The sequence below is a fragment of the Bos taurus genome, chromosome 15, assembly GCF_002263795.3.
Source record: "Bos taurus isolate L1 Dominette 01449 registration number 42190680 breed Hereford chromosome 15, ARS-UCD2.0, whole genome shotgun sequence".
In the NCBI taxonomy this organism is placed as follows: Eukaryota; Metazoa; Chordata; class Mammalia; order Artiodactyla; family Bovidae; genus Bos; species Bos taurus.
The window spans coordinates 51495521-51509767 of record NC_037342.1 but is presented as its reverse complement, the minus strand read 5'-3'; positions in this window follow the sequence as shown (position 1 = coordinate 51509767).

Sequence of the window (14247 nt, the reverse complement as noted above, 5' to 3'; positions counted from 1 at the left end):
GCAGTGGTCTGGAGTGAAGCAGACCTGGAGAAGGAAATGTCAATCCACTCCAATACTATTGCCTGGAAAATCCCATGGACAGAGGAGCCTGGTAGGCCACAGTCCATGGGGTTGCAAAGAGTCAGACACGACTGAGCGACCTCACTTTCACTTTCACTTTGTGGAATGAAGCAGACAGTCCTCCAAGAGCACATGGCCATTTAATGCTGGAGTTGGGACCTAGACTCTCTACTCTGGGAATCTCTTCTTGTTCCTCAGGTGAGTCTCCATGCTCACTTGAACGGATCAATAAGGAGATACTCCCCAAGGCCAGGGATTTTGAATGCAGGACCAAACCCAGTGGGGAAGCACTGTTCCACTGGATCCTTGTTCCAGCCTGGATCCTTGATTTCTCTCTGGATTCAGGGATTCCCTTTTTCATGAGAAGAGCTCTGGCCCAAGCACCCTGGGCAGACATTAGTGTTCTGAGCCTAGAGGAGACATCCAGAATGTCTAACTCTTTGTGACCTCATGGACTGCAGCACGCTGGCTGTCTGTCCATTACCAACTCCCAGAACTTGCTCAAACTCATGTCCATCAAGTCGGAGATGCCATCCAACCATCTCATCCTCTGTTGTCCCCTTCTCCTACCTTCAATCTTTCCCAGCATCAGGGTCTTTTCCAATGAGTTAGTTGTTTGAATCAGGTAGCCAAAGTATTGGAACTTTAGCTTCAGCATCAGTCCTTCCAATGAATATTCAGGATTGATTACCTTTAGGATTGACTGGTTTGATCTCTTTGCAGTTCAAGGGACTCTCAAGAGTCTTCTCCAATACCACAGTTCAAAAGCATCAATTCTTCGGCACTCAGCTTTCCTTATGGTCCATCTCTCACATCCATACATGACTACTAATGTCTCTGCTTTTTAATATGCTGTCTAGGTTGGTCATAGCTTTTCCTCTAAGGAGCAAGTGTTTTTGAATTTCGTGGCTGCAATTACTATCTGCAGTGATTTTGGAGTCCAAGAAAATAAAGTCTGTCACTGTTTCCGTTGTTTCCCCATCTGTTTGCCATGAAGGGATGGGACCGGATGCCATGATCTTAGTTTTTTGAATGTTGAGTTTTAAGCCAGCTTTTTCACTCTCCTCTTTCACTTTCATCAAGAGGCTCTTTGGTTCCTCTTCACTTTCTGCCATAAGGGTGGTGTCATCTGCATATCTGAGGTTATTATATAGATGGAGAAGTGTCACATTTTTGAGCAGCTGTGTGGGAGAGGCACAAGAGGGGTGGGATTTGATGGTATAAAAGAGAAACCCACCCTCCTTCTCCCCTGGTGGTTGTCATTAGAGACCAGCTTTCCTGCCCCGGAGAAGGTCGAGGTAAGGGGCACACCAACCTCCTCCTGGGCACTGGGTATGGAAAACAGTTTCTGAAATGGAAAGTTTGGGGTGTTAATGGTAGAGTCATAGCAATCATTAGGAAAAGTTTCAGGACACCTTTTATCTGTCTTTTCAAAACACTATAACAAAATACCACAGACTGGGTAAATTATCGACAAGCACTTCTTTTTAACAGTTCTGGAGGCTGAAAGTTTGAGACCTGAGTGCTAGCCTGGTCAGATGAAGGCCTTTTCCTGGTTCATAGCCAGCACCTCCCCACTGGGTCCTCACAGGTTGGAAGCTGCTGGGGAGCCCTGTGGGGTCTCTTTTATAAGAATAGCAATCCCAATCGTGAGGGCTTATGAACTAATAATCTCCCAGAGGCCCCACATTCTAATATCATGACACCAGGCATTAGAGTTCCAGCATATGAATGTTGGGGAGACTACTTCAAATTATATGGAGAGGTTTGGGATACTTAGGGAGGTTTCAGGCCATTGGGAAATTTGGGGATTTCTGGGGAAGAATTTGGAGCCACATCCCCAGTATGAAATGTTCATCACAGGCCTGGATGAGGGGAAACTGAAAAGAAGAGTGTCTTGAGCAGAATGAAGGAAGGACAGAAGGGCAGCAGTTGGGAGATGAAATCATGGGCATCCCAGAGAGTTCCCTGGTGGCCCTAGTGGTTAGGGTTTTGTGCTTTTTATGCCAAATTCAGTTCAGTTCAGTTCAGTCACTCAATTATGTCCAACTCTTTGCTACTCCATGAACCACAGCACGCCAGGCCTCCCTGTCCATCACCAACTCCCAGAGTCCACCCAAACCCATGTCCATTGAGTTGGTGATGCCATCCAACCATCGCATCCTCTGTCGTCCCCTTCTCCTCCTGCCCTCAAACTTTCCCAGCATCAGGGTCTTTTCAAATGAGTCAGCTCTTCGCATCAGCTGGCCAAGAATTGGAGTTTCAGCTTCAACATCAATCCTACCAATGAACACCCAGGACTGATCTCCTTTAGGATGGACTGGTTGAATCTCCTTGCAGTCCAAGGGACTCTCAATAGTCTTTTCCAACACCACAGTTCAATAGAATCAATTCTTTGGCACTCAGCTTTCTTTATCGTCCAACTCTCACATTCATACATGACCACTGGAAAAACCATAGCCTTGACTAGATGGACCTGTGTTGACAAAGTAATGTCTCTGTTTTTTAATATGCTGTCTAGGTTGGTCATAACTTTCCTTCCAAGGAGCAAGCATCGTTTTAATTTCATGGCTGCAATCACCATCGGCAGTGATTTTGGAGCCCAGAAAATTAAAGTCAGCCAAGGGCCAGGTTTAATCCCTGGCTGGGGAACTAAATGCCACATACAATAGAGCATGGCCGAGAAAAAAAGAAGAAAAAGAGTAGCAGTCTAAAAAATTCAGATTGCTAGTCAGGCAAACACAGCAAACCAAACCAAGTTCTTTTGTCCTCTTCCAGTGAGACTGGCCTCCCAAAGCACTCCAAGAGTAGAAATCAGAAGTCACTCTGCTGTTCTCCATTATTGTGAAAAACAACATCTCACCTACATATGCTGATGCCTCTCTCCCCAGAGGGTCCTGAGCAGTGACAGTTGCTGGAACAAAAGATACTTACTGTCTGGACAGCTAGGCCTGCAGGGACAGAACAGAGGACCAGATCCACTGGTCTCATGGTTTGGGGTGTTAATGGTAGAGTCATAGAAATCATTGGAAAAGTTTCAGGGAGCCTTTTATCTTTATCTGTTCAGGGTGCTATAACAAAATACGACACATTAGATAGCTTATCAGCAACAGACATTTACTTCCAACGGTTCAAGAGGCTTAAGTCAGATCTGTGTAACATCTGGTCGGATGAGGGCACTTTCCCTGGTTCATAGCCAATACCTTCCCATTTGGGTTTTCACAGGTGGGAGCTGCTAGGGAGCTCTGTGGGGTTTCTTTTATAAGAACAGCAATCCCAGTCATGAGGGCTCATGAACTAATGGTCTCCCAAAGGCCTTACCTGCTAATACCATCACATCAGGCATTGGAGTTCCAGCATATGAATTTCAGGGAGACACATTCAGACTATTGCATATTTGATGGAGAACTTTGGGATATTTAGGGAGGTTTGAGGCCATTGGGAAATTTGGGACTTTTTAGGGAGGGATTTGGAGCCACACCCCCAATAGGGAATGTTCATCACTCGCCTGGAGGAGGGGAAACCAACAAGAGAGGTGCCCTGAGCAGAATGAAGGAAGGACAGAAGGGCAGCAGCTGGGAGAGGAAAAAGGGTTGCCAGTGCCTCCACTTCCTGACCTCCCAAGCCCTCCCTGTCACTCTGGCCCCCACACCATTGCGCCCAAACTGGTCACTAAGCCATCAATCCACCTGTTCTTCAGGGATCTCCATTATTAGCGACACCCAGAAAGCCTCTCAGACTCAGACAAAACATTCCAGGAGGCCTCATGTGTGCCTGGCCTTGGGCTGAGCCTTGGGCTGACCCACAGAGTGGGTCATATCTAGCCCTCAAGGAACTCACAGCCCAGGAGGGGAGGCAGACTCGGAAGGCAGCACAGTATGACTAGCACAGTGACAGAGGAAAGCGCAGGGGATTCACGAGGCCAGAGGAGTGGGAGGGCTTCCTGGAGGAGGTGGCCCCTGAGCTACTCCTGGAAGAGTGGGTAGCAGGAAAAGGGCAGCCCAAGCACGTGGAAGGAAGCGGCAGTGTTTCATCTGGGATTTCGTGCTGTGCCATCCATGTGAAGCAGGTGTGGTGGGGCACGAGGCTGAAGAGGTCATGGAGGATCAAGTCACAGAGAGCTTCAAATGCCAGCACCAGGAGGTTGGACTCTGTCCTGAGGGTAGGAGGGAAGTTTTGCTTTGTTCTATTGCCTTCTTTTTTTCTCTCTCATAGTGTTCTCATCCCTTCCCTCATAGTTTTCATGTCTGTATTTTGAGATATTTCTCAAAGCAGGTTTGGCACAGAGGGTTCTGAAGCAGGTGAGGAACATGACCAGCTGTGCTCCAGACTCATTGCTCTCCCTGCTCCAGGGGAGCGTGGAGTTGCAGGGGCCACAGCAGAGGCAGGGAGACCAGGGAGGAGCCAGGGGCTGACTGGAGCCCTGGTGGGGGAGATGGCAATGGGGAATGGAAGGACCATTGAGATGGACCCATACTGTGCACACATTAGTTGGCAACTAATTTACTGTTTGATAAATGACTGAATGAATGCAATCCCAAGTAACCATCTAGGAGGACTGGATGAATAACAGGTAGTAGATTACATGAGACTCTTCTGGTGCCGAGTTCAGAGGAACCACCCCGAGCTGGATGAAGTCTAAAGAGAAATTGATCATGAGGATCCCAGGGTATTTCTCGATACCCAAAGGCTAGAAGTGAAGTCTCTAAAAACCCAAGGAAGTGCTTTACTTCACCTGTGCCTTGGTGTCTTTGCTCTTCAGCCCTCCCTGCCTCTTTTCCTGGAACCTCTTCTCTCCCTGAATTCAGTAGACTTGTGACTCTCAAATGTCTCTTGTTATTCTGCTCCCTCTCAGACATCTGCCCCTGGAGGGTCCACATGTGCCAAACTGAACTCACCACATCTGCTCAAAACTGATCCTTTACTCAATACATTTTTTTTAAATTGAACACCTACTATGTGTTGGGATGAGAATGGTAAGCTTACAGTTCTACTCTGTTTTCTTCCGTATTTCCAACTTAGAGCATGGGAACCTTGTTTTCCTTGAGTGTTTCCAAGAGTGCTTGCCTTCATTTCCCCATCTCATCCCCTAAACTGTACAGATATAAAGTCCAGTCAATTCTACCTAGTAACAGTGGGTGCACTCTCAGTGCCCATACCTTAGTCTGACCACATGATTCAGTGTCCTCAGTCTGACTTCACCATTCCCTATCCTGAAATCTTTTATTGCTGTCCTTCTGCAAGGCAGAGATGTGGACAGAAACAAGGCAATGGAGAGGCAGTGAGAGATACAGTTGGCTTCTGGTTTTCACTACATGACCATTTTGCTGTGGGCCACAAAATCTCAGGGGGAGGTAAACATTTATTCTCATGCTCCTGGGTCTTCACGGAGAAGGCAATGGCACCCCATTCCAGAACTCTTGCCTGGAGGATCCCATGGACGGAGGAGCCTGGTAGGCTGCAGTCCATGTGGTTGCTTGGAGTCGGACATGACTGAGCGTCTTCACTTGCACTTTTCACTTTCATGCATTGGAGAAGGGAATGGCAACCCACTCCAGTGTTCTTACCTGGAGAATCCCAGGGACTGGGGAGCCTGGTGGGCTGCCGTCTATGGGGTCGCACAGAGTCAGACACGACTGAAGCGACTTAGCAGCAGCACCAGCAGCCTGGGTCTTCAGGTTGACTGTAGATGGGCTAAAGTGAGCTTGGATGGGCAGCTCTACCTCAGGCTGCCAGTCTTCCTCAGCAGGCCGCCTCCTTGTTGTGGGCTGGACCCAGATGTGCTCCTCTGGGGTCCAGACTGGAGGAACAGTTCTAGGCCATGTTGTGATGGTCTCTCACCCCAAAAGGAGACCTTCTCTTTTGATTTGGGTTCACCCTAAAGCAGACTAGAGGCAAGCACTTGGGTAAACTAAACATATTTGTAAGGTGATCTCAGGAATTACAAGTGAAGGAGCGGAAAAGTGAGATAGAGAAGAGAGACAAGTACCCCTGCCAAAAGTGTGTGACCACTGTGGTCAACTATGCCTCTCTGGAAACCCTCTGTGGACTAGGGAATCTGATGTTCCACCCTCATTTGGTGAGAGTTGTACCTGGGAACATTAAATCTCCTGCACTTTGGGGCTGCCCTGAGCAAGTTCCCAGGATGATGGAGAAAGGCTTGGACACAGGAATATATGGAGCACTAGGGGTGGGAAGCTGCCAGATGCTTGAGAATTATTCATTGCTCCTGTGTTTCAACCTGAAGATGAGCTGAGGCAACACTGTGCACAAATCGACTGTCACTGGCAGTCTCCTTTATACCACATCGCTCTATGAAATCACAGGAAAGATTCTGAGTTTCTTGCTTGAGTTATGTGTCCACCTGTGAGCCAATCACAGTGGCCAGGGCTTTGAGCACCTGTTTGGGGTCATGAGTTCCCCTCAAGAGTTGCAGATTGAAGAAAATCCCACAGAATCCATGGACCGCATTCTCCACAAAGAGACGATCTATCATAGATGCTCAGGCGTCTTTGGTAGATTTCAAGAGGCCACAAGAGTTCAAGTAGTTCTTAGCCTACTACATACTCTGCCCACTAACATTCTATCCTGGAGTTAAGGAGCAGAACCTCATGCTTTACATGCCACTGTGATGCCATTTTTCAATTCTACCTACTTCATATCTCCTCTGGACAGCTCATCACTTAAACCCACTCCTGGTGCAAATGTGTTTCCGTCAGGCTCTTTGGCTTCTTGGAATATACATCACGTGCTACGTGAAATTCCTCACTCCAGCTCTGTCTCCACCTTAAAAGAGTTTAAAAAGCAGGGATATGGGTTTTGTAGTTATTTCTGTTCATAATTTTATCCTCAGCACCTGACACAAGATGCTCAAGAGTTTTCTGTTGAATGAAGAGTAACCAGGTTTTGAGGGAGGGAAGATAAAGAGTTCAGTTTGGGACACGTTGAATTTGCCAGAAGCTGCTGTTAACTCCATTGCCCAGAGACGCTCACACCTCAATTTAAACTGTGAGTTGGCAGTGACAGGATCTTCAATTGGGAGACTCATAAAATTATAGCCACAGAACATCCCAGTGTCCTAGGATCATGGAACTTTCAAAATTAAACCCCCACCAAGAGCCAGAGGAGATTACGGAGCAGGGTGCTGAAACTGAGCGAGACTGGGGCCGGGTGCACAACCACCCTGAAATTTGTGTAAAATCGACGTGAAGGCACAGATCCATTTTTGGAGGAGAAGTTTCAGCTTTCATCAGATTTCAAAGATTAAAAACCACTAATTGCATTATGGTTCTTATAAAAGAAGAAAAACAGAAATACCTGCGAATCTGCTGGTGTGTGTCTCGAATACCTCTGCAAGGATGACAGGAAATGGGAACACTGGGACCTCTGGGGAGAGGAGGTGGGGTTGAGATCAGTGAGAGAAGGGCATTTCACTGCACGCCTTGTGGACTGTACATTTTGAACAAGGTAAATGTATTACCTTTCTGAAAATTAAGTCAAGACTTTATAATATTAAAATTAAAGTTATGACATGAGTCGTAGTAGAGAGGTCAGGACTCTGGCCTTTCATGGCCAAGGACCTGGGTTTGATCCAGTTCATGAAACTAAGATCCCACAATGCCTGGTGCCACCAAAATAATAATAATAGGGTTACGATTGATCCTGTTAGCGAGCAGAGACGTAAGTTAACAACTAGGTAGTGTTTGTGGCCACCAGTTAAATGGAAATTAAAAGAGATTAATATTGCAAGTGTTGGCAAAGACACGGAGAAACGGGTACTTTTTCCACTCTTGGTGGGAGGGTGAAGAGGGGCGTTTTGGATGGCACCTTGGCGGTGGCTGCCTAAAGGAACACTATTCGGGGCTTCCCTGCTGGCTCAGTGGTAAAGAATCTGCCTGCTAAATCAGGAGACACAGGTTCAACCCTGATCCAGGAAGATCCCACGGAGCAGCTAAGCCTGATTGCCAGAACTATTGATCCTGTGTTCTAGAACTCAGGAACTGCAAGCACTGAAGCTGCGCACCCTAGAGCTGGTGCTCTGCAAGAGAAGCCGCCACAGTGGGAAGCCCGAGCACTGGAACAGAGTAGCCCCTTCTCTCAGCAACTGGAGAAAAGCCCACACAGCAATGAAGACAGCATAGTCAAAAGTAAAGCGTAGTCAAAAAAAAAAAAAATATATATATATATATGAACTGTATTCAGTTCCTTGAAATATCATATTTTTTATATCTTTCCTATAAAATTATGCAGACAAGTAGAAAAGGATTTATACACATGGATAAATCACTGTGATCAAATGTGGAACATCAAAAACTAGGAAAAAAATTCTGTCTCCATCATAAGGAAAGGGTTAAATAAATTATGGATTAACTGTACTATGAAATTCCTTGTTACCATTATAATGAGCAAGGTAGATATGAACGTAGGACATGGAAGACTATAGTCAACATTTTCCTGGGAAAAGGCTGTAGAACATGTACGTGTAAGCACGTTTCCTTTCTTTTTTAAAAGAGTGGCAGTGAAACATCCAAACCCACACAATATTGTAAAACAATTATTCTTCAATTAAAAAGAAATTACAACGCTTAAAAAAAAAAGCCGATTAAAAAAACCACCCCCCAGACTCTTCAATAAATGGTGCTGGGGAAACCGAACAACTACATGTAAAAGAATGAAATTAGACACTTCCTAACACCACACACAAATACAAACTCAAAATGGATTAAAGACCTAAATGTAAGACCAGAAACTATAAAGCTCTTAGAGGAAAACACAGGCAAAACACTCGATGACATAAAGCAAGATCCTCAGTGACCCACCTCCTAGAGTAACAGAAATAAAAACAAAAGTAAACAAGTGGGACCTGATTAAACTTAAAAGCTTTTGCACAGCAAAGGAAAGTAAGCAAGGTGAAAAGACAACTCTCAGAGTGGGAGAAAATAAGAGCAAATGAAACAACTGGCAAAGGATTAATTTCCAAAATATACAAACAGCTCATACAACTCAATACCAGAAAAACAAACAACCCAATCAACAGTGGGCAAAAGACCTAAACAGACATTTCTCCAAAAAAGATATACAGATGGCTAACAAACACATGAAAAGATGCTCAACATCGCTCATTATTAGAGAAATGCAAATCAAAAGCACAATGAGAATCACTGCACACTGGTCAGAATGGCAAACATCCAAAAGTCTACAAACAATAAATGCTGGAGAGGGTGCAGAGAAAAGGGGACGCTCTTGCACTGTTATTGGGAATGTGAATTGATACAGCCGCTACGGAGGACGGTGTGGAGATTCCTTAAAATACTAGGGAAAAAACCACCATGTGACCCAAAAATCCCACTCCTAGGCATATACCCCGAGGAAACCAAAATTGAAAAAGACGCATGTACCCCAATGTTCATTGCAGCACTATTTATAATAGCTAGAACGTGGAAGCAACCTAGATGTCCACTGACAGATGAATGGATAAAGAAGTTCAGGTTCATATACACAGTGGAATATTTCTCATCCATAAAAAGGAACACATTTGAGACAGTTCTGAAGAGGTGGATGAACCTAGAACCTATTATACAGAGCAAAGTAAGTCAGAAAGAGAAAGACAAATATCGTATTCTAATGCATATATACGGAATCCAGAAAAATGGTACTGAAGAATTTATTTACAGGGCAGCAGTGGAGAAACAGACATAGAGAATAGACTTATAGACCTGGGGAGAGGGGAGGAGAGGGTGAGATGTATAGAAAGAGTAACATGGAAACTTATATTATCGTATGTAAAATCAGATCAGATCAGTCGCTCAGTCGTGTCCGACTCTTTGTGACCCCGTGAATCGCAGCACGCCAGGCCTCCCTGTCCATCACCAACTCCCGGAGTTCACTCAGACTCACGTCCATCGAGTCGGTGATGCCATCCAGCCATCTCATCCTCTGTCGTCCCCTTCTCCTCCTGCCCCTAATCCCTCCCAGCATCAGAGTCTTTTCCAATGAGTCAGCTCTTCACATGAGGTGGCCAAAGGACTGGAGTTTCAGCTTTAGCATCATTCCTTCCAAAGAAATCCCAGGGCTGATCTCCTTCAGAATGGACTGGTTGGATCTCCTCGCAGTCCAAGGGACTCTCAAGAGTCTTCTCCAACACCACAGTTCAAAAGCATCAATTCTTCAGCGCTCAGCCTTCTTCACAGTCCAACTCTCATATCCATACATGACCACAGGAAAAACCATAGCCTTGACTAGACGAAACTTTGTTGGCAAAGTAATGTCTCTGCTTTTGAACATGCTATCTAGGTTGGTCATAACTTTCCTTCCAAGGAGTGAGCGTCTTTTAATTTCATGGCTGCAGTCACCATCTGCAGTGATTTTGGAGCCCAGAAAAATAAAGTCTGACACCGTTTCCACTGTTTCCCCATCTATTTCCCATGAAGTGGTGGGACCAGATGCCATGATCTTCATTTTCTGAATGTTGAGCCTTAAGCCAACTTTTTCACTCTCCACTTTCACTTTCATCAAGAGGCTTTTGAGTTCCTCTTCACTTTCTGCCATAAGGGTGGTGTCATCTGCACATCTGAGGTTATTGATACTTCTCCCAGCAATCTTGATACCAGTTTGTGTTTCTCTTAGTCCAGCGTTTCTCATGATGTACTCTGCATATAAGTTAAATAAGCAGGGTGACAATATACAGCCTTGACGAACTCCTTTTCCTATTTGGAACCAGTCTGTTGTTCCATGCCCAGTTCTAACTGTTGCTTCCGGGAATTTGCTGTATGACTCAGGAAACTCAAACAGGGGCTTGGTATCAACCTAAAGGGATAGGATGGGGAAGGGAATGGGAGGGAGGTTCAAAAGGGGAGGCATATATATGTACACCTATGACTGATTCATGTTGAGGCTAGACAGAAAACAACAAAATTCTGTAAAGCAATTATCCTTCAATAAAGAATAAATTAATTTAAGAAAAAACACCCCTCAAAAAAGATCCTGCCTGTCACAACTAAGACCCGGTGTAGCCAAATAAATGAATGAATGAATAAAATTTAATAATAAATTTTAATAAAGTTAATAAAATCAATAAGTTAATAAAGTTAATAAAATAAAAATGAGTTAATACAAATTTCTTTAAGAAAGTAAAAGAGGATAAAACAGAAAACAAAAATAGGCTGTACAGACAACTGTGTACATCTATATTTAATATTATATACTGGTAGTGCATCAAAAAAGGTCTTAAATGGTACCATTAGCACAAGAGCAGCAGGCAGGGGTAAAAGTGAGAAGAGGGACGTGGAGGAAGAGGAAGCAAAGGGGGACTTGGGCTCTGTGATTCATTCATACACAATAAGCACACATTTCTTGGAAATGAAATGAAAGCACCAAAGTGGAAACTGTCTGTTCCAATCTTCACCCAAACCAGGGACGCCTTCTTGGAGCCACTTCAGGTCCTCAGCATGCCCACCACCAGGGTGTAGGGAGCTTCCATGGGGAAGCACCACCCTCTGGACTCACCCCTATCCAGCCCCTCTACCCTCACAACCTGGAGGTCCCTAAGTGAAATCATCTTAGGGTCCCAGTCCCTAGTGGCTCAGATGGTAAAGAGTCTGCCAGCAGTGTGGGAGACCTGGGTTCGATCCCTGGGTAGAGAAGATCCCCTGGAGAAGGAAATGGCAACCCACTGCAGTATTCTTGCTTGAAAAATCTAATAACACAATAATAGTGGGAGACTTTAATACCCCACTCACACTTATGGATAGATCAACTAAACAGAAAATTAACAAGGAAAAAAAAAACAAAAACATGTATCTATAAAGTTCACTAAAGCAAAGCACAGTAAAATGAGGTATGGCAATAAAAGGCGTTAAATTTATCAAAAAAAAAATACAATGTTCAAAAAAAAAAAAAGAAGAAGAAAAATAAAGAGAGAAAACAAACAAACAAATACAAACAATGTCACAAAAATTATAAAGAAAATACAGGTATAAAATTGATATCAAATACCAAAAAGCATAAAAAAAAAAAAAAAAATCTAATGGATGGAGGAGCATGGCAGGCTACAGTCCGTGGCATCACAAAGAGTTGGAAATGACTGAGCGACTTCAATTTCAGTTACTTGCAGGCATGAGGGAGAGTGGAGGACCCTCTGGATCCAGTAGAAATTTCCACCTCTATGACTCATGACCCCCTGTCTGGTCCATAAGACATTCCTTCTTGGTATCTCTGAACCACACCACCCTGCTGATTCATCCACCCTGATGCAGCCTGCTCACCTGGCCCACAACCCAGTGCCAGTCCCTCACTTCCTCCAGTTCTCCTGCCTCAGGGTCCCCCGGCATACCACCCCCTGGGGTTGTGTTGAGGGTGGAAATGGACCAGAGCAGACTCACCTTCAGAGAGAACACCCCCTCACTACTCCCACCCCAAGACCTGGGAAACAGACTGACAGCGCTGACCAAGGCGGTGTCTCGACTGCAAAGTGAGGTAGCAGGTATGCAGCAGGCTCTGGGGGAGGCAGGGCCACACTGGCTGCCAAATGAGCCAGCATCCTCAGTCGCTCCATCACCCAAGTGCACAACAGCTTCAAGAACCTGGGACCCCCATTCCTGAGACCCCGGAGCAATGCCAGGGTTGGTGGAGTCCCAGGGGTCCTCAGAAACTGGGTTTCTGGACACTAGAGGGGAGGGGCTCAGGCTCCAGCTTCTGGGGAATCTGGACCCTCCTCCCCAGCTCACATGTTACTGTACTGGGAGCAAGAATCAGTGGGGTCTGGCGACCTGCCCCAGGAGGCAGACCTCAATGCCTAGTAGGGTCTTCCATGGGACTGATGCAGGGGGAGGGTCCCTTTTTCTGTTGCTGACTAGAGTAGCCTAGAGAGCTGAGGGCAGGGGTCACTTCATAGGCGCCACTGCCGCTCTTTTTGCCTCAATAAAGTCTCTGCTCTGGAAGGCAAATGTCTCCAGTTCTGTTCAGTTCAGTCCAGTTCAGTCGCTCAGTCGTGTCTAACTCTTTGCAGCGCCATGAATTGCAGCACACCAGACCTCCCTGTCCATCATCAACTCCCAGAGTCTACCCAAACCCATGTCCATTGAGTTGGTGATGCCATCCAGCCATCTCATCCTCTGTCGTCCCCTTCTCCTCCTGCCCCCAATCCCTCCCAGCATTAGGGTATTTTCCAATGAGTCAACTCTTCACATGAGGTGGCCAAAGTACTGGACTTTCAACTTCAACATCAGTCCTTCCTATGAACACCAAGGACTGATCTTGTTTAGGATGGACTGGTTGGATCTTATGCAGTCCAAGGGACTCTCAAGAGTCTTCTCCAACACCACAGTTCAAAAGCATCAATTCTTCGGTGCTCAGCTTTCTTCACAGTCCAACTCTCACATCCATACATGACTACTGGAGAAACCATAGCCTTGACTAGATGGACCTTTGTGGAAAAGTAATGTCTCTGCTTTTAAGTATGCTGGAAAAGTAATGTCTCTGCTTTTAAGTATGCTATCTAGGTTGGTTGTATCTTTCCTTCCAAGGAGTAAGCGTCTTTTAATTTCATGGCTGCAATCACCATCTGCAGTGATTTTGGAGCCCCCCCCCCCCAAAAAAAGTCTGACACTGTTTCCACTGTTTCCCCATCTATATCCCATGAAGTAATGGGACCAGATGCCATGATCTTAGTTTTCTGAATGTTGAGCTTGAAGCCAGCTTTTTCACTCTCCTCCTTCACTTTCATCCAGAGTGTGTTAATCTCTGTCTCATGATACTTTGAGATTGGCAACGCTGAAATGAACCCTGGTGGGAGTGGGAGAGGACAAACAGAAATGGTTTGCTCTGGGGACCCGATATCCTGGGCTTAGGATCGAACTTTGAGCTCCTTCAGATGTTTGATGGAATTGAGATGGGGGTGGGGGCAGGGGTTCTGGTTTGAAAACAACCTCTCTGACTTCCTTCCTTGGCTCTGCATTTATTGTCAGACAAACGGCTGAGGAAGCCATCTGTCCCCCTTCCTGCCTTCTGGGCTGTTGTGAGGAACCTCTGTTTATTAAACCATCTGGGGTTGCAGGCTATGGTGTGTGACAAGGGTCTGCACCTGGACCATGTCTAAAAGTGATCAAGAAGTCATTCATTTGAGTCCCTGAGTCCCATAACCAAAGCAGGGCAGAGAGTCCAGTCTCATGAAACAAACCAGTCATGAAA